This window comes from Parasteatoda tepidariorum, chromosome 2 (assembly GCF_982258835.1).
Source record: "Parasteatoda tepidariorum strain Cologne lab strain chromosome 2, Ptep-v5.0, whole genome shotgun sequence".
Taxonomy (NCBI): Eukaryota; Metazoa; Arthropoda; class Arachnida; order Araneae; family Theridiidae; genus Parasteatoda; species Parasteatoda tepidariorum.
This window is the reverse complement of record NC_141756.1, coordinates 58,197,886-58,223,872: the sequence shown is the minus strand read 5'-3', so window position 1 is coordinate 58,223,872 and position 25,987 is coordinate 58,197,886. Positions and strand designations below refer to the sequence as shown.

General features: G+C 29.2%; 1 long non-coding RNA gene across 3 annotated transcripts in view; it reads left to right on the top strand.

The window, feature by feature from the left end:
- LOC139425001 (uncharacterized) overlaps positions 1 to 25,987 on the top strand; it is a 168,263-nt gene that overhangs the window by 72,475 nt on the left and 69,801 nt on the right. For all 3 annotated transcript variants that reach the window (XR_015431392.1, XR_011636152.2, XR_015431391.1), the window contains exon 3: positions 1,347 to 1,386. This is a non-coding gene — a long non-coding RNA (uncharacterized LOC139425001). The remainder of the gene's footprint in view (positions 1 to 1,346; positions 1,387 to 25,987) is intronic.

The following is a 25,987-nucleotide window of genomic DNA, read 5'->3' as shown; positions in this document are numbered from 1 at the left end:
AAAAGATATTGATATGTTTTCTTTATATTTGTTTTATTATTCTGCATAATAGGAGTGGCTTATATTTTTCATAATAAAAGGGAACTCTTTTGAACTATTACGAAATTAATAAATAAATAAGTAGAGAGCTGTTAAAATAGCTAAAATGCTATATTTGATCCTTTAATCTCAATGTGGTGATTTAATATTTCTACTGATATATTTTAAACACTTTAAGGACTAAATTCTATTCTTTTTATCTTCAAATTTAGTGTTTAGCCTCTTATTTTCTTATACTAATTAAAAAAATTTATTCATATTACAATTATTATTTTTATTCAAATCTATGTTCAAATTTTTTTTTAATATTAATAAAAGGAAAATCTAATAAATTCGAATTCTAAATCTTAAAATCAATGTAATTATGCATCATAAATCCTTTTTGATTTAATTGCATTTTTAAAAAAATATCAATACCATTTTACTAATGATAATGGTCTTAATTGCCACATTTGTAATTTCTATACCGTAACAAGCGTAAAAATTTATTCTAATAAGCAAGATGCTTTTCTCTTGAGGAGCATTTAACAATAGAAACAGTTAACATTCTAATAAGCAAGAAGCTTTTCACTTGAAGAACATTTAACAATAGAAACATTTAACATTCTAATTAGCAAGATGCTTCTCATTTGAAGAACATTTAACATTAGAAACAGATAACATTCTAATAAGCAAGATGTTTTTCACTTAAAACCATTGCAGTGAAACCTGCTATGTCGACCGTTTCTGTTCATTGATCACCTAATGATCAAGTACCAAACTGGCAAAAGCAATTGAATATCCCCTTTATAAGTTAACTATTTGGCTAAGTGATCCATTAAATTGTGGTCTACCAAATATTTATTAAAATTTGGATACCAAATGTCTATTTTATTTCTTTAAGTCATTAAGTCAATTCTATGCTTTTCGATAATCGCACTTCGTTTTCAATATATAAATATTAAAGTTAATTTACTTTTAAGTTTAAATTACTTTTTTAGTGATTCTTATAAAAGTCAAAATATTAACACAAATTGTAATTTAGATTTATTTTGGTTAGTTAATGATGAAGCTTTTGATAAAATATTCTTGTAATAAAAACCTTCTTACATAAGTTGCATTTTTAAGGATAGATGTAACTGTAAAATCTATTTTTAAAATGTTTCTTTTAGGAAACAAAATTTAAGCGTGTATTGTTTTAGTTTAGAATGATGTTGATTAAGTTAGTAATCATTTTTTGATAAAAAAAAATATGGAAAATTTTTGGAATATGTACTAAAATTAAATGCCTGGAAATATTTTCTAATTTATATATCTTTCTTTTTTAGGTAATATGGAGACTAAATTAGGATAATAACCTAAACATACGTAAGTGTTTTAAGACTATTACTTTCCTCGGATGAATTTTAGTAAAAAAATATTTATGAATATTTTTCATATATTTGTGTTAACAATATACAGATTTATGATATGTCAGCAAAAAATTAAAAACGAGTCCTTTTTATACCGAAACGCAATCACTTGCCAAAATTAGCTTGTATCAGTGTAAATTTATATCTAACCTACAAATTTTAAAACAAGTGAAATTGTATAATATAAAACTACTGCTATTTTCATCGCAAAAATATTGTAGAATTTAGGAAACGAAACAGTAAATTTGAAGAACAAAAGAGAAAATTTTCGACTTAAGAGCAATATAGAGGCTCGTAAATATGGTGAGAAGGCTTCGCCTGTAGTGATTAACTTAACTTTGGTTCTTCCCTACGATACATGGAAGCTACGTAGTACCAAAAAATGCTGGAACTGGCATGCTGGCATTTAAAGGAGAATTGTTGACCCAAGTAGAATTTTCCAGCAAGAGAGTGCCTTCATTTACGTTGCAAAATCTTATCCACTGGTAGTTTAAGGATAATAGGGTGCATGTCATAAATGACCTGTCCTTTTTCTTGACCTCAACCCCCAAGAAAACATAAAGGGCTATCATTAGTATTGCTGCACATTCAAAAAAGAAGCAGCCTCAGTCTATTCCAGAAATAAAAATTACCATCGTTGAAACTTGACATAATATTAATGCTAGCCATGGTGTGGTGGTTCATAGGAAAGAGCGTTCGCCTTCCAATGAGGTGAACCGGGTCCGAATACCAGCGATGGATTCCACACCCGTTTCGTACCGAACACAATGCTGACGTAAAATATCCTCAGTGGTAGACGGATCATGGGTTAGAATCCTCTTGCCATCAGACTAACCGTGCATGGCTTTTGTGATTTCCCTCTCCATGTAGCCCAAATTCGGGTTAGTACCATGAAAAAGTCCTCAAGGGAGGCTAATTTCTCCCAATGCTTAATGCAGGAGTTCCCTTGTCTTCTGGATTGGATTCAAAATTACAAGTCTACGGAGTTGGAACAGTAGTAGTCGTAAACCCAATATTAATGCTATTGTCCTCCTGGGATGGATAACATCATATATTTTAAGTTATATAAAAATATGAGGGATATTTTAGCTATAATTAGAAGTGGCATCATTTCAATTAGACACTTTTTTCCTTTCTTCTTTACATATTCGATGTTTTTGCGGGTCCAGGTGGAGCAGGAAGTAAGTTATTCCTTGTAAGCATGTGCTTCGATATAAAATTTCTTAATATATATTTTGGTTCTTAATCGATTTCTTTGCGTCTAGTTACGAAACAAACTCTAGGTCAGGGGTGGCAAACCTTTGTACACTAACGTGCCATTTTTTCTAAAAAATTGTTTAATGAAGTCACAGACGTGCCATCAAATAATTTTGACTTCATGATTATTGGGAAAATAATAATTCTAAATACTATCAACTCAAAACTCTTTATTTACATTGAAAAAAAATAAATTTTGCAATGTCTCAGTTATAGGAGTAATTCAACTTAAAGCAACATCATTGGGACTTCTGTTGTTGCAGATTAGATGACAAATAACTTATATTAGGTTGTAAGATATTAGTTTAAGCAGGTCTGTTGATTTTTTTTTGCTTGTTATTTATTGTTAGCTTGTTTTTTATGGTTATTAATTGTTTCTTTTAGCATTAATTGTTAATTTTTTTATTAATAATTGTTCAATATTTTGTTTGTTTTTTGTGAATTTTAATTTAATTGTTACATATGCTTCATAGTGTAATAACAATTCATAGTGCAATAACAATTGTGATCGGTTGCGTGCCCAAAATATTGTGTCACGTGCCATGAATGGCACGCGTGCCATTGGTTCGCCATCCCTGCTCTAGGTGGTTTTATCAAAGAGGAACAAGTGGCATTAGAAACAACATGCTATAGTTTGAGCACAGCAAGCAGGACCAGAGTTCCCTAATTAAAAATATGACGTTTTACGATTAGAAATAAATACTTTTTTGACTGAAATATATTTATCTATAAAAAAATAGGCCCCTATCAATATAAGGTCGTATTCTTCCTTCTTATTTTATGTAATGTGAAGTTTTAAAATACGACACAAGTAGTTCTCTAATAAATCAAAACTAGGTTCATATCCTACCTACAATTTTATAGCATTCTTAGAAGTTACAAAATACAAAACAAGTAGTTTAATACTAGAACACAATCCTCAATCAAAAATAAATGCATATCCATATACGTATGGGCATCTGAAATTTAACAGCTTTCCAGGCGATGCTTTTCCGGAGTAGTTTTCCTGAATCTCACTCTGAAATTGGCAACCCTTTAAAGTGAATATGGTTGCCATACTGCTTCTCTTATTATCAATCTTCATGGTTGAAGTATCCCATGTAATAACCAACCACGTGTTAAGACGACCTTATTCGCAGATGGTGACTCGGTTAGTAGGGCCTAGTGAAGATGTGTTCTGGTCTGGGGAAGAGCGAAACTGCTAGAGACCACGACCCAATATTTTTCCAATTGACCGCTTGACTAAACTCTGCCATATGGCGGGTATCTGGATTGTTATACGGGATGATGGCTGTAGTATAAAGTACTGTGTTGATGGTGCCGAGTTAATTGCATTTAGATCTGCGTGTTGAGACATATCGACAGTGTGTCAGTTTTTTTAGTGATTGATCGCAAATTGATACGTCTGTCACCATTTTTTTTTTTGTTGTCATCCTCAAGAAGAATTCCCCCCCCCCCCCGTTCAACGGCAACTATTATCTTGCATTTCGTATAAATCATACTATAACATTTAAACTATCATTTTATTTATAAAAGTATCATTTATTTTAATTCTTAATTTCAGTTGAAGTTTTTATAAATCATTTGAAATTTATATTTTCATTACGTTTTTAATTTTGGAGATTCCCTAAACGTGGAAACACTGAAAAATTTCATAGTTATAGTTGCATAGGTTGTTTCCCGCTTGTGTTAAGAAATGTTAAAGCGTTATGAATATTAGTATTGTTCACGTTTGATATAGTCTTAATATAGTGCTAATTTAAATCAGTATTTCTTTAAGTTTGATTACGAGATATAATGGTTCAACTTGAACGGAATTAATCCATTTATTTATTCTCATTTATTTCTTTTCAATCACATGATTCATTCCATACTTTAAAAATTGAAAAAATTCCATTTCTTGTAGATTTGACTAAGCAATTTTTTTAACAAGCATTATCTTCATTGTTTCAAGTGACATTCTAAAAAATGTTCGAAATTTTAGTTTTAAAAGCGTCTTAAGGTCAGCTGTATCTGAAAAACATGATAAATATCTTTTTTTTTTTAAAGAAAAAAAGATTTCGACGTTGCTATGCTGGGTGTTCTGTAAAGACCACTCTTAAAACATATTTTAAGAAACCATTCAAAAATAAAAATGTACAAATGTACTCAGGGGATCACAAACTTTTAGATTTGGAAAAAAATCAAGAGCTTCGTCGAAATTTGTCAAATTACAATATTGAGTAAGACCAAAGACAACCCTTTGAGATAAACACCAAAACTTATTTTATTGCGGAAGAAACCTATTCGAAACACTTTCGTGATTCAGATACAAACAAACTGGTTTTTATGTTCTTTATTCATGCCTTCTTTAATTGTGATTTGATAGTCTTTTATACCATTTTTACTTTGTTTTTTCCCCCTCCTTTGCTAATACAACGCTTTGTTTTCATTCGATGAGGATTCGAAAAAGCATATTTTAAGGGCGTTACTTACAGAACACTCTGTGTTTTCTAAAGTTGATGTTTTTAAATTGAAAAAATATGTATATATAATATTTCTTCCCTTAAGCTTAAACCATTTATGCCATTTCAATATCTAAAATTTTCGAAGTTCTCCTTCTCTAATTATTCTTCACCATCACATTCTATATTTGTAGTAATTTTTATTTTTTATTCAAAAACATTTGCGTAACGAATTACAAATTTTAATTATCATGCCTCGAAAATATTTAATGTTGAAATAATTGCACAAATTACAATTAAAATGTGTGTTCGTTCCCTCGCACACTTTAACTAGCTTTAAACAAAAACATTCTAAGAAAATTTAATTTTTATTTATTAAAATTACAACAATTATCCAATAGTTCGGAAACTTGACGTAAAAATTAAGTTCATTATTTTTAGTTCCGTCTGATTCTCTTCAATTTTTCTTTCTAGCGTGTCAAATGTTCTTTAATATAATTTGTTTCATAATTAAACGTGTCTTATTGGAACTTTTAAAGTTCCATTAGCGGATTCCTGTTGCTGCTTTCTTTTCTTTTTGTTAGAAAGAATGATACCAAAGATAATTTATGATACCAAAGATTGAAGATGGATTAAAAAATTTTCTTCACTCTTAGCATGCTAAAGAAGAATTTCTGCAATTATCTTGTTGAGTGATGCATGAAATTAGAGACTTAAAACTTTAGCATTCTTGAACGTGAGAGTCTTTTCTCGAATTTTCTTGCTACCAAAATAGCTTATTAGTGTAGCCGATGAAGTTTGAAACAATCCTTATCTGAAAAGCGTAAAAATTAATACATGAACGTAAGGTGTGATTACATTTCCAAAGCTACGTGGTGAGGGGCTCATTATCGAGTCTTTATTTTATGAACGAGGAACTGTTTCTGAATCTCTTTAAAATTGCTTTAATTCATATTTATTCTCAACTAATCACATCAAACAACTGATTCATATTTCTAGGAGCTAATTATTTTGATGGAATTTCACACTACTAGGGGACTGCACTCCCTGCTTGCTGCGCTTACCAATCCCCGTAACTGCTTTCACTGTTCTTTTTTGTTTTTTTCTTCTTCCCCAGATCGTTTTGCTTGCTTATTGAATACTTATGTTATATACTCTGTACCAGTGGCTCCCAACAAGTCTTCCGCGGAACCTCACTGTTTTTTTTTTCTTTCTCAGATCGTTTTGCTTGCTTATTGAATACTTATGTTATATACTCTAGATCAGCGGCTCTCAACAGGTCTTCCGCGGAAAATTAGGGTTTTTGGAAAAAGATCACAGGTGTTCCGAAATTTTTTTTTTCAATCCAATAATGATTTTTAAAACCTGCAATTATATTTATAACCAATCATCAATTCATCATTTATTTAATATTTCAGTTATTTTTTTAAAATTATTTGAGCAAAATATGTGAAAAATTACTATTTTTAAATATATTTTCTAATAACAATATATTGAATTAATTAATAAAAAATTTGCATTCTAAAATAAGACTTGCATTAGTATTTTCCATCAGATTTTTCAATTCCAAGAAAATAACACAGGCTACAAAATACAAATACAAATTCTACTATAAAGAAATGTGTTTGACTGATAACCATTCTCAATGTTTTATAACAATTCATTAAACGTTCATAATTCATTTACATTTATTCCAAAATCATACATAATCCAGCTTATTTTATTCATTTTCATCTTATGAATACACCAAAAACAAATTCATTACAAGACTAGATGCAGCTCCAGTCTGAACTGTCTAATATTAAGCCTAATGTTAGAATATTATGGACAAAAGATGAAAAAAAGTAACATTAATATTTTCAAAATTATTAATAGTGTTTCTTTAGTTCAGATGTTTGCAATTGCTGCTAAACTTTTTTTGTTAAGTAAGGGTTCCGCTAAAAGAAAGACGCTAATTTGGAGTTCCTTAGCCAGGAAAATTTGGCAACCGCTGCTCTAGATCAGCGGTTCCTAAATGGTGTTCCACGGAACCCTAGGAAGAGTTAAGGGAGCTCTGCGAGTTAGTAGCTTTCATAACCAGTGATAAGTTTTGAAACCTCAGATTATATTTAGATTCCCGTATAATTCATAATTTATTTAATCTTTCGGTTGCCAAATTATTTCAAGTAAAATGCCAAAGAAATAGAAATAATATTTTTAAAAGAAAATATAATATTTCTAATAACATATTGAACAAAATGGGAAAATAACAAGCTTCTATTAAATATTGTACTAGTATTTCCTATCACGCTTTTCAAATCAAAATAAAATAACTAATATCTTCAATGAAAAAATATGTTTCTCTAATAACCATTTTCAACGTGATTGCTACGTATGCTGGTATGATTTTTAAAATGAAGTTCAAAAACTATGCAACCCATGCATTAAGTGAAATCTTTGATGTATACATATTTTATTCTATTTATATTTACAATTTTATTTATATACATTTCAAAGCTACTTGAAAATGTCATTTGAAATAAATAGCTCAAAGAATTCGCCCTAATTATATAAATTGTTTGAATAAACAACCTTTTTAAGTCTTTTATTCTAACTAAAATTCGTAAAATGTACAAAAATTAAATAAAAAAATTACGGTTACAAAGTAGGTGAAAATGAAAGTATTATAACAGAGTTTTTTTTTAAAAAAAATGGTTGATCCAATGAGTGGTATATTTCAGGCTGATCTTTGATAAAATACGTCATTCTCCTACGTTAATTATTAAGCGTCATTATATCTAAAATAGATCTAAATCATTATGTTTTCTGCGTAAATAAATAAGCTTAATTAAAACTAAAATATATAACTCATTGTTACATTAAATGGTTTTATTTATTTATAGCAATCTAATATTAATTAATTAAGGCTTAATGTTATTAACATTCCATTGTTCGAAGATAATTTGAGCATTTATTAAAACTGTTATAGAGGATTAAATTTGCTAATAAATTATTTTTGCTAGTCCTCACTGAAGCAGCATTTAAGCAAAAATTGGTTAGTTAATATAATAGACTTCATTTGTTTACACTCTTGGTGAAGTTCATTATGTTGAACCGTAATATATATACCTTAAACTACACTATCTGTCAAATTTACAACTAATTTCGTACAGTATTGAAATGGAACCTCAGGATCAGTTTGAACCGTAATAATAAGTTCATGAAAAATTAATTTACATGATAATCTGGTTTTCCTTAGCATCATATTATAGTTGCTATAAAACGATATTATGTTTCAAAACGTAGTCAAAACTTCTAACAGTGAAATGTAATTTTATGCATTAAAAAAATTATTTAAGGAAAAAAAAGAATTAAATTTTTCAAGAACTATTGGACCGATTTCGGCCAAATTTAGTATTTTGCCATGGAAAATTGCATTCCTTAAAATGATGTAAAAACTGTGTACCTTATTATTAAAAAAATATTTCTTTGACTATTATTAAATAATATAATAATATTTACGTATTTACGTTGAAAAAAACATTCTTTGAATTGAATAAAACATTGACTATTATTAAATAAAATTCTATTATAAAAGTTATATTTTGTATGCAATTGTCTTTATATAAACGAAATTTTATAATTGTGTTCAAAATTTTTTCAATTATCATAAAAGGTTCTGGAAATATGGTAAAATACGCAAGAAAGTAAAATTTACCATAAAGGGTCCAAACTTTGTCTCGCCCTCTTGACCAAACTATCGGTACCATATTTCCCAGATTGCGGTTACCCCCATAACATAAGTTTCAGGTGTTCAGAAATCCAAATCCGTCGAAAAAAATGTTTATTCAGAGAAAGTACATTTTTCTGTCCGATTTCGTAACTTAAAATATCGTCTGCACTACTTAATGAGCATATTTGAAGTCACCCCTTCGAACCGTTAAAATAGAGTCCTAGAACGTGAAGATCCGATCATTAGATCAAAAGTTATTCAAGATAATTCGTTTTTTTTATTTTACGCATTGTACATTTATGTTTAATTTCTTGTTTATGGTATTTTAATAAATAATCTCCTCAAATTATTAATAGAAATGAATATCAGAGCAAAATTAAACAAAAAATGGATTTTATTCTAATCTGCATTTATCAATAATATTATATTGATAAATGCATTTATTAATTGCATTCATTTGCATTTATTGATAATATTATACTTTTATATATTTCAATTTGAAATTTTAAGTATCAGCGCCAACGAACTTTTCTTATTGAAAGCAAGCTCACCAGTGAAAACAGTACCATTTCCGTAATGGTCTGATTGGGTTACTATTTTAGATTCATCTGTTCTCTTTGCTATTCATAAAAATTTATGACATTAGACATGCAGGTCAGGTTTTATGACAGTCACGGGTGTGTAAAAATAACCAGCAGTTCTAACCCACTTCGTACAGATCCAAGATTCGTGGAAATATCTTATTTATCTGTTCCTCATTTTCTTCTCTCCTCATCGACACCCAAGCCAAGAAATGATTATTATCTGTGACATGAAGCGTACAATATGAAAGGTACTACAGAGAGATCACCTTCAGAATACCAGTTTAGTTGCAAGGTGCGCTGTGAATCAAATATTTTCCTTCGAAATATTTTTGCTCTAAATCTTATTTTAGTCTGCAAGTTTTCTGTTTACAATTTTTTCGATTGCAATTTGTCCATTTTGAATTTGTTTTGTTTGCGATCTGTCCATTTGCAAGTTTTTTTTTCTTCAGACTTATCGTCTGCAATTGTTTTTTTTCTTCTGTGTTTTTTTCCTAACAGCAATTTTTCTGTTTACAATGTTTTCGACTGAAATTTGTCCGTAAACAATTTTTTCACTCGCAATTTGTCGGGTTGCAAATCGCTACATTTTTTCTTCCGTTTACAGTTTTTTCGACTGCAATTTGTTCATTTCTAATGTTTTCGACTATAATTTATCCGCTTGCAAGTTTTCCTTCTGTTTTTGTTTGAAGATTTATCGTCTGCAATTGTTTTGTTTGTAGTTTTTTTTCCGACTGCAATTTTTCTTTTTTTCGATTTTTTCCAGTCGCAATTTTTTTTTTCTTCAATTTTTCCGGCAGCAATTTGTTCGTAAACAATTTTTTCGCCTGCAATTTGTTCATTTCTAATGTTTTCGACTGTAATTTAAGTTTGTAAGTAAGACTGTAATTTAAGTTTGTATGTAAGTTTTTGTTCTGTTTTTGTTTGAAGATTTATCGTCTGCAATTGTTTTATTTACAGTTTTTTTTCGACTACAAGTTTTTTTTTCTTCAATTTTTTCCAACCGCAATTTTTTATTTTTTCAATTTTTCCAGCTGTAATTTCGTAAGCAATTTTACAACGTATCGATTTTTAAATTTTGTTGCTAATTTTGACGTCTGCAATTTTTCTTTCAGAAAAAAATGTATTGACTGCAAACTAGATTTTTTTAGACTTAAATTCAACACTGTTATACGGAATTTATCATTTTTAATTTATATTGACTTTTAGTCCCTTGTGTATTATTTATAAAACTGATCCTCATTCGAAACAAATTTGAATTGTTAAAATTTGCTATATTTTATTTATTTGGTGGTATATGATATTGTAATATACAGAAAAAAGCATTTTGTATAAAATTATTTTGATTCAATTTCAAAACCACTAGTTTAAATTCAGAAATTTTATCTGTGATAAGAGAGAAAGAACAACATTAATTACTTGATTTAAACTTGTAATTACTTGTGATTTTAACTACAATTAGTCAGTTTGTGATTACTTATCAGAGACTGTTCTATGAATAAATTTTGTTTTCATTCAGCATTAGAATAATCTAATACAAATTAAAATAGTTAGGCTTCAAATAATTGACTAAAGTATTAATTAGAGCATAATTTGACATAATATTCAAATACTTATATTTCAGCTTGAAAATTGTTCATAAATAATCAAAAAATATCCTAAAATTTTTTTTCAGCTGAAACTTACATTGTTATTTCCAAAACTTAAAATTTGTTATTACCATAACCAGAGGAAAATAAACATAAAATGTTTTTTTCAAAAACATATTCTTTTTCTCTCAAATTAAAACCACCCCAAATGTCATTATGTCTTTTAAATTGTCGAAATTATATTTAAATACGTAATTAATTTCCTTTAACACACAATAGATGGTTGAAACATAAACTAACATTTTACACAACGCTAACGTTTGTTCATTTACTATGAAAACCTATTAACATTTCTAGTATTAAATTACGTCAAAATATGAAAATTAATGAACAGTTATTTTAAATATGTCTTAAATTTGAAAATAAAGGAACAGTCGGCTATAAATTAAACATCAACCATGCATTCGCAGCCAATATTTTTCATTTCTTTTTCACGTGTATTAAAAGTTAAATAATTGGAATTTACATTTGCTGTGGAGTTATAAAAGAATCCTTTGTAGTTCCATTACTCTTTATGATTTTAAATCAATCTTTATTAAGCAGCTCAGTAAAAGCCATAAATTCGTCTTGATTGTTAAAATTAGTACCGTAAGTAATGGTATTACTTCAAGAAATTTATAGCTCCACCGAGTTAGGGAGATCTTAATGAAATTATCGATTTCTGAAAACTGACTGCTATGTGTAAAGGAAACCACATGAATATTTAACAGTTAATTTAAGTTTTAGTGTTATAGGAGAAGTGTAATAAATGTCCCTTCATCTTAACTTGTTCAGTCTAATGTTTTGTTTCATTAATATTTCGAGCTTTTCGGACTTAAAAGCAGCTTTTTAGGTTTCATCACACCTATCATTCATATTGTAACTTATGATGGAACATTTAAATATTCTTATGTTGTAATTAATTCAATTTTAATTTACACGTTGCAACATTAATATCAAATTTTCTTGTTACTTGAACAATGAGGGTTTATTCGTCTAACATGGATTAACCCGGATTCGCAAATGAACGAAAGGGAAAATTGAACCCCGAAATAATCGGTAATTTTATTCTAATCATTTTTATTATTACGCACAAGGCACGTATTTTTAATTTTCGTGTGTCACAAAATAGTTGTTTTTAGCATCTTATTACAAACCGCCTATTGGTCAAATTTCGATTTTTCTTCTTCTTTCTTTTGCGAAATAAATTTCGATTTCTTTAAGTATACTCAGGTGAAATATCATACCAGTTGGACCAGTGTTTCTTTCTTTCTTTCTTTTTGTCTTGTGCAGTACAATTTTAATGTTAAACATCTTGTTTGCAGTGGTAATACTCTCAGGGCTCAGTTGGTAAAATAAACTTGCCATAATAATGTTCATGGCTGTCCAAAAATATATGAAAACGTTGTCTTGACAAGTGCTCAACTCTGTTTTTTGTCATTGTTTGAGTATAATCTGGTTCCTCATTCAGAGGAATGCTGTGAAATATTTGGGGCAGTTCTTTATCGAAATGGATGTCATATCTAAAAGGAATGTTTCACATAAAAAAAAAATTGTTTTACAAATAGTTAGCTGCAAAAATTTTATATGATAACGCGATTATTGCCCGAATCAAAATATTTGGTAACAAAATAAACTCTTCACAATATTGTCTCGAACTGATATTTTTAAAATAAAAAACTTTTAAACTTTTGAATTTAAAAAATAAGTCCTGGAGCGATGCTCCTGCTCAAGTTATTGCGAAATTAAAATTAGGTCTTTGGTATGAGCGTGTGTATGTTGCTATATGACACTTAAACAGCGTATATTATTAAAATAAAAATAATAAATAAAAATTTCAAGATTATAAAATGTTGTTATTGCTATTTCATATACTTACCAAAAAAAAATTTTATGTTAAAAAATATTAAAGTATTCATAAACGTTACATATTTTTTGAGTAAAAAACGTAAATTTTATATTACAAATATTAGTTTTCAAGTCCAAAAATGTTAAGTTTATAATGTAAAGTAGCAGTAAAAATGTTATATGAAATATAAATTTAGGCCTTACTAAAAGATCATAAGGTCTAGATTCCTCGGATTTCGGGAAACCTGTTACTTGTCTTTTTTTTTCTTTCCTTTTTTAATTTGAAAACAAGTAATTCTTTATGGAAGTCCTAAATATTTTTCAATGTTCACTTTTTTTGTTGATAAATATGTGGCATTAGTGAGAATTTTTTATCTACATGATATTTTCAAAAAATGTTTTTGATACAAGCGATTGTATGATGTCTTATAAAGCTACATCGTAAACTTGCATTTAACAAAAGTTTCATTAATATTTAACTTAGAAGCAATTTTTCATTAAGACTCAAGATTAAAATGTCCAACTTTATAACTCTCATAATTGCCCTCTAAAGCGGAATAACATTAACTGTTTAGGGTGTGCCTGTTGGGCAAAATTTATTGTTTCTCCTTTGTTATAAGTGTCAAATAAACTATGTTCTAGTGCTAAGGTAGTGAATATTATTGTAACTAAATAGTTTTCTTCGACATTCTAAGTATCTTTTCGTTGACATCCGGGCAACTTTTAATAGATGCGTCTGGAAGGGTGTGGAAAAATTTGAACCAGTTCCAAGCTTTTCTTGTCATTTGGGAATGATGGGCTAACAAGACGTTTTACATTCAATTCATCTTATAAATGCAAAGCCTCTCAGAACATTTCCTTTACCCTTCCTAGAATATTCTTTATAGATAAATTATGTATTTGCACGTGACTCGAAATCTAAACGTTAGACATTAAGGCCTGCGGGGATTATTTCCAAAATTAAGACTTTTAAGCTAATTAGTTATCTGCTTTTTAAAATTGTTCAACGCATTTATTGTTTATGTAATGTAGTTTTTAAAACACCAAAAAAGGGGATTTTCATCAAATGCTGGAAATATCGTTTGCAAGGCTTTTTACATTCCTTTCATCTTAGAAGTGCAAAGCCTTTCTGAGGATTTTCTTTACCGTTTTCTCTTCAGTTATCTTTTTTCAATGAATATTCTTTACAGATAAATTGTTTATTTGAGCATGGCATGAAATCTGAACGCAAGAAAAAGAAGGTTGTAGGATTATGGCAAAATAAAGACTTCTAAGATAATTAGTTAGGTGAATTTTACTGATGTCAAACATATTTATTGTTTGCCTATTGTAGTTTTTACAACAACAACAATAAAAGTAGACTTAATAGAATTGTTGGGAAAAAAAACTAAAAAATTTTATCGCCGATTGCATAGAATGTTTTACATATTATTAAAACAATCTTCCTTTTAGGAAAATAATCTAATAAATATGCATATGTAATTTCACACTATTTCAAGTGCGTAAAAGTTAATTGTTATCTTTTACTTACCAGAAAAGTTGCGCATTCAAATTAAATCTATTATTTTCTGCAACTAAGATGACAAGAATCGATAGAGGGATTTTAAGGTATTATGATTGAAAATATATTTTTTATTGATCAAGAAATTTTTTAATATTCTTCTAAATAGGAAGATATATATATTTTTTGTATTTTACATCAATATCATGCACAAAAGTATTTTCTAGAAAACTTTGACTTATTGTGAATAACGAGTGAAATTTGGGTACAAATTCATGGAATACTGGATTACAAATGCATAGATAATCAACCCGTGATTGAACAAAAAGTATTGGGAACTTAATCGTTTTTCTTGTTTCTTTACTTTATTTAGAAATTTTACCGTTTGCCATAAAATCTTTTCTTTTTTTAACAGAAGAAGTCTTAAATAAGAACAGAATAGATTGGTTAGCACTATTGCCAATTGTTCTTTCTTTTCTTGTCTAACATCGGCTGTTAAATGTCTGTTTTCAATGATGATATTTCGATCAGTCTCTGAATTTTATTTTAAAACTGTAACTGTTGAATATTATAATAAAGTTTATTTACTTTAGTTTTCGATATTGCAAAAGATGTTAAAACAGGCAGAAAGAACAATTTACTAGAAGAGTATAAGTCTGTATCTGTGTCTAACTGTAAAATTCGAATCATGAAAATTTTTCATCACCTATTAGCATCTGCGCTGTAAAAGTCAGGGTGCCGGCACATTTTTATCTTAAAATCCTTTTTTATCGAAACATTTTAAGGTATAAAAAATCTGATATACCGTAACTTATGCGGTAATAATTAAGGTAAAATTACTGAATCAATCTAATTAAATAAATATTACTGTAAGAAGTACAGTATAATAGTTTATGGTAAAAGTGGATTTTACGGATGATACACCTAAAGTACCCGTATTTTATACTGTAATTTGATCCTCAATTTTCACAGTGCAGTCTAGGGTGAAAAATAAATTATTTAACAGAAGATCATAATTTAATCGAAGAAGAATTTTTTCTAATTAATTTTTTTATTGAATTATTATTATTTTTTACTTAAATTGTGAACCCAATCCATGGAAATACCCAAAATGTTAATCATTGATGATAGACATCTAAACCAGGATCAAAACAATTCTATTAGGTATTTCTAAACTGTTTAGCAGCCTATGAGAGCAACGTATAAATGCTAGAAATTTAGTTGAAAATGTACGGTGGAAGAATTAAATGAATATTCATTGCGCTATTTTCGAGGAAGACAAGCCCATATCAATCTACTGTAGTCCCATTAGTGTTTAAAAAATAATTGCAAGTAAATTATAACATTTATACAATTGAATCAAACTAATAGGATTATTAAATTTACTTATTTCGAAGAAAGTAAATGCTGAATCGTTGTTGAGTTTGTCAGCAATCACTATTCTATGACTCCGCGTTACATAATATTATCAGCATAAAAGATTTTGTTTATCTTCGCAATATTATGCAATGACAACTGTCGTTTGTTATTGCATAATACACTATCCAATCCTTTAGAATGCTTTATCGTATATTGTGCTGCATGATAACCCAATACATCATTTTTAATTACTGTTCAAGGACTTTATTTTCCTGTGTCCCCAAGGTCATTATTGGAGTGAAATATGGATCAGAATAATTCTACCTTAATATTTTCGTTAATTAAATTAATTCCATGTCAACTTTTCACAGTTTCTGTTGAAGAGTTTCACAGTTTCTGTTCTGTTTTAGTTGAAGTGGGTATATTATTTTTCGAACAAGCTTACACTTAAACTAAATAAATTACTTAACTTATACTATAAAAATTCCGGACCAAATTTACGGTATAAAGTACTGGCACTTTGGGGGCATCATCTGTAAAATCCATTTTTTCCCTAAAATACTATACCATATTTTTTACAGTAATATTTATTTAATTAGAATGATTCAGTGATTTAACAATAAATATTATTCTAAAAATTACGGTATATCAGTTTTTTTTGTTCAGTAACATGTACCGGTAAAAATTGATTTTACAATACTGGCACCCTGAGGGAGGATGCTTTTTACCGTAATTTTTACATTGTGGATTACGTAATATTGTTTATGCTTGACGCAATATAACTGATTATAGGCTGTGTGCCTTTAAATTTTACATTCATCTTTTCTTTAAGACTTAAAGCAAGCTTAAGATGTAACTCGCTTAAGATATAAATTAAGAATATTAAATACTTTAAAATACGTAATAGTTATAATTAAAACTTAAATAATTTACTTGGAATTTCATTATATCAGGCAGATCAGAAGTGTACGTAACAAGCTTACTTTTTTCTATAAAATTTAACATCAATGAATAGTTTCCAACGAAGCTTTCTTAACAGCATTATTATTTCCTTATTTGAAAATTCTATTGCCAACGTCATTGTTAGGTAGCTACCATTTTAATCTTATAACCAACCTTGTAATAATTACCTTAATTTGCTAATGATTTAATTTAGAACCACTTTCAATAAAGAATATTTTTGCGTTTCTTTCTCCATAATTTTGATTAATATCTCCTAATTTGTGCTACGTAAACAACGCTTTACAAGCTATTACTTTAATTATTCACACTAAAGTTTAAAGAATTATCTTTAATCGCATTAATCAATGTAATGACCTCAATTGAAAACTCATTTATTTAAACTGAATGTCATTCGAATCACTTTGGCAAACATTTTAAAATGATTAAAATTTACGAACTGGTAAAATATAGAAAAGCCGTCGACGCAAGTGACTTTGCGAACGGGAAACGCTTTCTACCTGTGACATGCATGATTAAAAACGTGACCGGCTTATAAAGCCGGCATTGTGCGTAAAGTTGTCGACAAACAAGAAGAAATACGTAACTCCACCTCCATTCCGTGACAAAAGCGTAGTAGCTAGACACTCTAAAAATGATTGAAATACATTTTCAGGCACGAACATGTTTATGTATTCATTGGTTTTGTGTAATGTTTGATATTGATGCTTAACACACGAAACAATGCACTTGTTGGTGTGCTTAGTTTTGAAAATTTTCCAGTTAAATGCATTTTATGTTTGTATTGTAATAATGCCCGGTGTTCAATGTAAAATCTAATAATTTAATGAAAGGTACTAAAATAATTAAGGGTATTATAAATATTTTTTTTTACAAAAAGAGAAAAAGAAAACGTATTTGACTTCCTCGATGTTAATAACCTAGAGAGTCTGAAATTTATTTATTTATTCAGTATTTAATTAATATTTTTGAGTAATTTATGTTTCATTTTATACATCAGAATGTGTTTTTTTTAAAAAACTTAGTTACCTGATTGTAAGTATTTTTAGAAGTTTAAAGTTTTTAAGTTAAAAAAAAGGTAAAATGGCGGGATATAAATAAGCGTAGTTGCTATAGTACTCAAAAAATGATTGAATTACAAGCACGTTTTTGTATTCATTGGTTTTGTGATTGTTTTTATGATTTTATGATTGTTTTTATATAAAAGCAAATAATGAACTGAAGAAAAAAAACGAAGTATATTAAAAAATTTTGATATAAATGTTGAGATTTATTATTGGCAACATTTAATCTCTCTCTTTTTTTTATTTATTCATTTTTTGTTGTCGTTGTTACTCTTAACATCAAGTCAAGAGTGAGCTTAAAAAAAGAAACTCGCTAGGGAAATATATTTTTCGACAACATTGGATAATTAATAATTATATTTATTTAAAAATTGAAAAAAGCACTTAAAATAACATTAACTTTCAATCAAATTAGAATGTCGGAAGGTTTTAATTCAAATGAACCTACAAACAAGTCAAATTTCAATTCTGTAAATGTATTTCAGCGAGCAGTTAGTAGATCGATCAAAATATTTTTTTTTTACTACACGTTCTCGAACTAATAATCGAATTGTATTTTATTTCTTTTCATTTTTTTGTTTCATCGAACTCCTTGTATGTTTCTACACGCCTTCGTAATTTCAAGATTTTAAGTCTTATAATGTTTGCTCAGCAAAATAGAATATAACATAAAACAAAAAAGTGAGAAAATTTCGCGAAACAAGCACTTAAATTGCAATAACTTACGAACAAATTCGAATTTCAACAAAAGCTTCGGCTAAGTTTAAAGACAAAAATAGCCCTTTCAGCAGATCAAATTTCAACTGCATAGTTGCATTTCTCCATCCTATAGTGACCTTTTTGGTATTTTTTTCAACAAGTTTAACAGTTAATATTTTTTTATTCCATTGTAATCTCTTAACATTTTACTGCACACCTTCTTTAATTCAAGTTTCTAAATCTTATAGCTTTTGCACAGCAAAGCAACGTTAAGTTGAACACCCAAAACGATTAAGATTACGATTTTTCAATATTTGGAAACAGTTAGTTATTTTAATTTGTATACCCATAAATAAATTTTTCCAACTCACAAAGAAATATCATTTTTATATTGTATTTTGCCTCATTGAAATCTCACTGCCCAACTTTTTATCTTTTCGGCCCCTCTTATTCTACTCTTTAAGTTTCAAGTCCCCTTTTTAATTGATATTATTCGAACATTTAAAAGATTAAAAAGCCATTGTCTAATACATTTATTTAACCTTACCTGGAGTTTGTAAACTCGAGTCGTTTGCAAAGATTCATCTTCCTTTTCCTTGTTTTTTTCTTCTTTTGAGTTAAACTTTTGAGTTAATTTACAAAACCATTCGATCGCTTTAGTTAGATTGCAAAACCAGTTGATAAGTTTAGTTAGTTTGAAAAATAATGCTTTAGGTTGTTTACAAAACAATTTTATCAGTTTTGATAGCTTACTTATTCAATACGAATAATAAGTTGATTAATACGAATAAATCAACTTAGTTTTTTTTTTAGACTAGAGAGACTAGACTAGACTAGAGGGATTAAATAATTTACTTAGATTTAATAATTTCTTGTTTGTAGTTACTTTACAAAATCATTTGATCAGCTTAATTTGCACATAACTATTATCATTTACATCTGACCCAGTTAGAATATTCTAGCTCATAGGTTCTCAACCTTTTTAACGTTGCTGCCCCCCTAAGGAGCAAAAAAATTTTCAACGCCCCCCTACATAAAAATCCTGTTATTTTGAGCATGGGGACGGAGGGATGTGTGCTGAATTGTAAGAGGCAAATTTTTTAAGCAATTATTTTACGCTTTGAATTTGTTTGGTTTTTCAAAAAAGAATGAATTAACTCGATAATTTTCTCACGGCAGGTAATCGCCGTCTATTTGTCATGATCAAAATAAATACGTTTAATGAAAAAAAAATACAACTAAGAAACCTATGCTTAAAAAGAATAATATATTCTAAATTAGATAATTAAAATAACACCCAAAATAATTTTGTTACACTAAAAAGTAGTATCAACGAAACATTCAAGTAACTATGTTAGTGGGATGATTGTACTTAATGGTTCAGAACCAATTCCTTAACGCTCGGTTCAATACTTTTAGTGAGATGAAGATGCAAATACCCACGTTTGCACAATTTTGAGTCGATTTCTTCTTTTTAACACAAGATCCGTAACAGCACTGAATCCACATTCGATAAGTTAGGAGGCAGGGAAAGCAATTAAAAATTTTTTAACGATAGTCTACAGTCCAAGATAGAGACGACTGTTACCTTTAACACTAGATTGCCCATGGAAGTCATTTTGACTGCTTTTTAATTTCAATTAGAAAAGCAATGATACACAATTTCTTAGAATTTTGTGACTTTTTGTACAACATATAATTTTTTTATTGTTAATATTTACAAATAACTTGTTATATAACTGAAAATAATAACAAAAATATTACATTTTATTTTAAACAAATTTCTTTATACATTAGTTATGCTTTCTTTATTCATTAGTTATTCTATGCAGTCATTTTGACTGCTTTTGAGCAATATAGGTATTTCAGTCTTTTTAGTGTTAAGTAAAAATTCTGTGAGACGATCACCATTTCAAAGTTTCATTAGTTAAAAGTTCGACCAATTCCTCGTAAATCTGAACCTCTGCTGTTTCAATATTTACAAAAGGGTTCATAAACCCATTGAGGGACTTCGAGGGAACAAAACATCTTTAAAATGGTCAGAAAAGTCCATGTGCAAAGAGTCAAGGTGTTGACAATATTCTTGTGCATGTGCATCATCAGAGAGAATTTTGCCTGCATGGCTGAACTCATTCCAACCAAAATTCTGCTAAAACAAAATCAGTTTTTTTAGAAAAGCGAAAATAACTTATTTTGTAGGGATCAAATTGAGCTCGTCGCCTTGAAGTTATAAGTTAATGCCACTAATTTTTACAGATAAATCTGCCAAAGTCTTTCTTAAATTCTAGCAATCTGTCTCTTAGAGCTACATTTCTGTTTTCGAGGAACTCAAGCACAGAGTCGAAAAGATTCCAATACCTATTGAGACAGAAGCTTTTGGAAAGTCAGTGAATCTCGGTGTATATTGCAAGCGATTGAATTCTTCGTCGTTTTTCTTAGACAGTTTTCTAAATAATCGATCTTAGAGAGCATTACTGTGAATTTTGTTCACAGCAGATACGGCATATTGCAATGATTGATGCAAACAGTCACTGAAATTTTTTCTTACTAAATACTGTCTGTGAATCACGCAGTGAACAGCTAAAATATCTAGTACCTCCCTTTCCAAAAGGGAGATAAACTCACGATGTCGACCCACCATTGCAGGAGCCTATCAGTGGCAATGGACATAACATTCGCAAGAGGAATGTTTTTCTCTTTAAAATAATCTTTGATAGTACTAAAAATAGATTTGCCTTTGATATCTACAATCAAGCTTCTTGCAAAAAACATAACTTGAATAATTTTCCCTTCCTTTACAAACCGGACCTATGCCTACAGTAAAACCTGCATTACCTTTCAAGGTAGATTCATCAACTTAAAGGGAAAATTCGTTGGACATCAAAAGCTTGCATAAAGAAATTTCAACGTCTTCACCCATCTCATCATTTCGTCGCCGCACTGAATCGTTGCTTATGGGATAGTTTTTTATTACATTGGATGATGTAAAACTGTTTCTGAAACTTACTTGACAAATGGCAGTATCAACTCTACTCCGATGGTTTGAGCTTTCCCAGATTTAGCAATAAATTTTGATATATTATAAGAAGTACTACTAGTAACCCTGAGACCGAAGGTGCCTTCAAAAATGTGAAAAAAGACGTTCGTCAAAAATGACAAATCTATATCTAGTTTTTTTGCAAATGCTCTTGCTAACGGTAAGATTTCCTTACCTCATTAGATAAAACTTTATTACAAAGTAAACACATAGGTAATTGAGAGTTCAACAGTAATTGAACAAATCCCAACTTCAAGTACGTGACACTGTATTGATGACACTTCTTTTTGTCAACCGACATTGTTGGTGTCAGCAAAATACAAACGATGAAAGAAAATCAACTATTTCTCAAAATTAATAAATAATTTATGATACTATAAAGAACTAATTCGCGTACGTACCTGGCCAAATAAACTATGAGTTCTAATCGAAACTGGGGAAAAAAAACTCTAGAAAGCTAACGAAAACCATTATAAGAAACACGGGTTCAATCAAACATTCATATTGAAAGCGCATGCACTGCAATTTCCACCAAATGGCTTAAATGAGTCAGAGGCAAAAACTACTGGCTCATGCGCTGAGCTGTGTTGGTTCGTATCGAAAAATAGGTGTCGTATAAGTTCGTTTTATTGCTGTTTCAAATAATGTATAGGATAATCTTTATTTATTATATTAATTTAATCTTTCTTTCTTTATTATAATTTTTTTTATTAAATTAATCTTAATTTAATAATTTTATTTGTAAGTTTTAAAATTAAATTTGAATGACAAAACATGCTCAACGCCCCCCTACTGCCCAAAACATACCCAACGCCCCCCTACTGCCCAAAACAACTTCACCGCCCCTCAGCATAGTCCCACTGCCCCCAGGGGGGCGGTATCGCCCCCGTTGAGAACCAATGTTCTAGCTATTGTGCCTTTACGCTTTACTTTGAATTCAATTTAATTATACTGGTATTTTAGCTTCCTGTTAATGCAGAACTACTTTATGTTATCGTAATAGATATAAGTTAAAATTGATGAAAGATTTATCATAAAAAATGTTTCACTTTAGTTTAAAACTTCAGATTAAAATATTAACGTTTACTTATCTCATATTTAAATTTTTGTTCTTGGATAATAAACATGAAATCTTAAACAAATGGGAGTTATTTTAACAATGTGTAAAAATGTACTTTTGTTTCTTCCTAAATTAAAAGTTTTAAATTATGTAAAACATGTTTTCTTACTAAATATTTATAACTTTATAAACCAATTTCGGGTTCCAAAGGCAAAACTTCCCTCCTAATCTTATCAATTATTCAATTGACAATACTAACTTAAATATTCATTAACGTATTATGTTGTGTGGGGACAATAAAAAAATTTTACATTGAAAACAAACTGAATAAAAAAAGATTATTATATGTGGAGTTATCAATAAAACATGAAAATCGTATTTGTATTGATAATTTCTTATCTAATTCATTCAGCTGTAGAGCTCATTTATTTTTGGAGAATTGCATTATCTGTCCTCAGAGTAAACTATATGCAAGATATATAATGTATATTATTTAATCTTCTTTAGAGAATAGTAAGCTATCTCTTAACTGAAACTTAGGAAAAAAACTTTTTATGTCGGTGTTTGTTGTTGATTTTAAGCATAGAAGGAAAAAATTGTAAAAAAACTTTTTACTATACATATTTATAATAATTCTGGGAGTATTTTAAGAATAGAATAAAAGCAGTTTTAAGGATTTTTGAAGCTTTAATGATAAATGTTAACGATAGCATATTAATTTAATATTTTTTTATTAAAATATATTTTGATTTTGTTGTATAATAGTATGACAAGTATCCTAGTTTTCACAAAAAAGCTTAAAGTTTTATATAAGTTATTGCGGATGTATAGTGATTCAAAATGTGTTATTTAATCAGTATCAGATTAGTACATTTACGTACTTTTTAGTACGACGTACTTCTTTAGTACTTATTTCGTCCTTCAGCTGGTCATGAAAGGGTTAATCCTTATATTGAAATTTACACTTTTATTTTACACTGAAGAGCCAAAAAAACTGGTATACCTGCTTAATATCGCGTAGGGCCCCCGCGAGAACGCAGAAGTGCCGCAACACGACGTGACATGGATTCGATCAATATGTGAAGTAGTGCTGGAGATAATTGACACCATGAATCCTGCAGGACTGTCCGTAAACCAGTGGGAGTAAGAGGGGGTGGGGATATCTTCTGAACATCACGTTGCAAGACATCCCAAATATGTTCAATAATGTTCATGTCTGGAGATTTTGGTAGATTTCCGATACTCACGGTATACTCGTGAAATAGTCGTACGTGAAAATCCTAATTTCATTGCTATCTCGGAGATGCTATGTCCCATCTCCCGTGCGCCGACTATAACACCACGTTCAAACTCGCTTAACTCTGTATAACCTAAGATTGTAGCAGCAGTAGGGGAATCTAAATCATGATCCGTCTATCACTACGGATATTTTGTGTCAGCATTGTGGTCGGTGCAAGCTGGATGCGTAATTTGTATCGATCACCCATCGCTGGGATTCGATCCCGGCTCACCTCATTGAAAGGCGAACGCTCTATCCCCTGAACCATCTCGGCTCAGATTTATACTTGCTCGATAAATGACATGTGCTTAGTTTCACGACACTAACAGCTTTTTTTCATCAGATTTAATTTAATAATATCCTAACCCCCGCCACTACTAAGTTTCCATCAAGTAAATAATATGAGAAAAAATACATTTGAAAGCTCAGTCTAAAAAAAGTTTAGTTGAGAAGAATATTATAATGTTCCAAAACATACTACCCTACTCTAAATATTTAAATTTGTAATTTTGGTTTATTATGAAATGATTGATATTGCTACACATTAGGAATCGAAAATTAGTCTTTACATGGACAAAAACAAATAATGAAAGCGTTATCAAAATCTTAACGAATTATTATTGAAGTTGATCTCATCAAAAGTGGCATTAAAATAATCTAAAGCAGTTTATGTTTCAAATGAAACTAAAAGGCATACCTAATGTTACTTTCATTTTCTTATATTATTTAATATCCTTTTTAAGGAGAAATTGAAGTTCTAGGGCCATGATATTATTAATATACTATGAATTACCTATCTGAAAACAATATTAAAAAACGAATTACCCTTTGGAAAAAATGAAACTCATTACTATGTTGCCTAAAGCTCTTAAATTCAGCTAAGTTGAAAACAGATTAAGATATTTTTATTTAAGTTTAGCGATATTACTTTTGATTTATTACATCATCAAAATCGTAATAAAAAAAATAAAAATAAAGAAACTAACCTCACATAAACGAGATCCCATTTTTACACATTAGCTTTTATTACTCCAAAATAAAATGTCTAGACTACGAAATGGTTGTTTTAATGTTAGAGAAGATAATTGAGAAATTTCGAAAACCGAATCGAATATTTGTATTTGTTATAAAACGAGAAATTTCGAAAACCGAATCGAATATTTGTATTTGTTATAAAACTAAGTTCTTCACATTAAATGCATATTCTCTGGAAAGATACGAACGTTACTTGAAATAACATATTCCTAAAAGTTCCTCTTCGTAATATGTCCCAGGCGGATGCACAACTCCGGTATTTCCCGTTTTCCCTTATCCGGGCTTTATTCCAACTGTCATCAGATATCGTTGTATGATTAATGACCCCGGGCAATCTTTAAAATCTCCCTAGCAATTGCTCAGACCGTCTACAAGATATCGTACATGCCATTTGTGCTGTGTTTCTGTATCCAGAGAGAATTTTCCTTTGATATAATAGTTTGTTATGAAGACTTACATGATTTTAAAATAAAATTTAATGTAGTTTACTATCATTGCTTTCAAAGTAATATATATATATATATATATATATATATATATATATATATATATATATATATATATATATATATATATATATATATATATATATATATATATATATATATATATATAATACAAAAATTATTAATAATTTTGTATTAATATCAACATTGGAATTCTTTCGTTTTCATTAAATGTCTTTGGTAAAGAATAGGTGTAGAAATTCTATTTTGGGACTTCAAGGCTGAAAACATACCATTGAATTATAATTAGATTTATATTTCAAAGGAGGAGTTATTTTTAGAATCTTGTTCCTCTTTCACTTCCATATTAGGAAGCATTAAATGATTTTCATTAATGCGTAAGGTTACAAGACTGAGCCTTTTTACTCAATTTCTGTAAGTATTTAATGCGAGACCGATGGTTTTCGCATGACTCTTGCTGTATCATGTATTCCTTGTAAGATCTGCCGGACCCATCCGGAGTTTTGTCCACCCCCTCCCTTGTGGAGAGTGGATGTGTAATGTTTTAGCCACCAGCCTACCTTTAAATAAACCTTTTGATAACGTAGTATGGCTTATGACTGTATTATTAAAGCTGAATACAACAA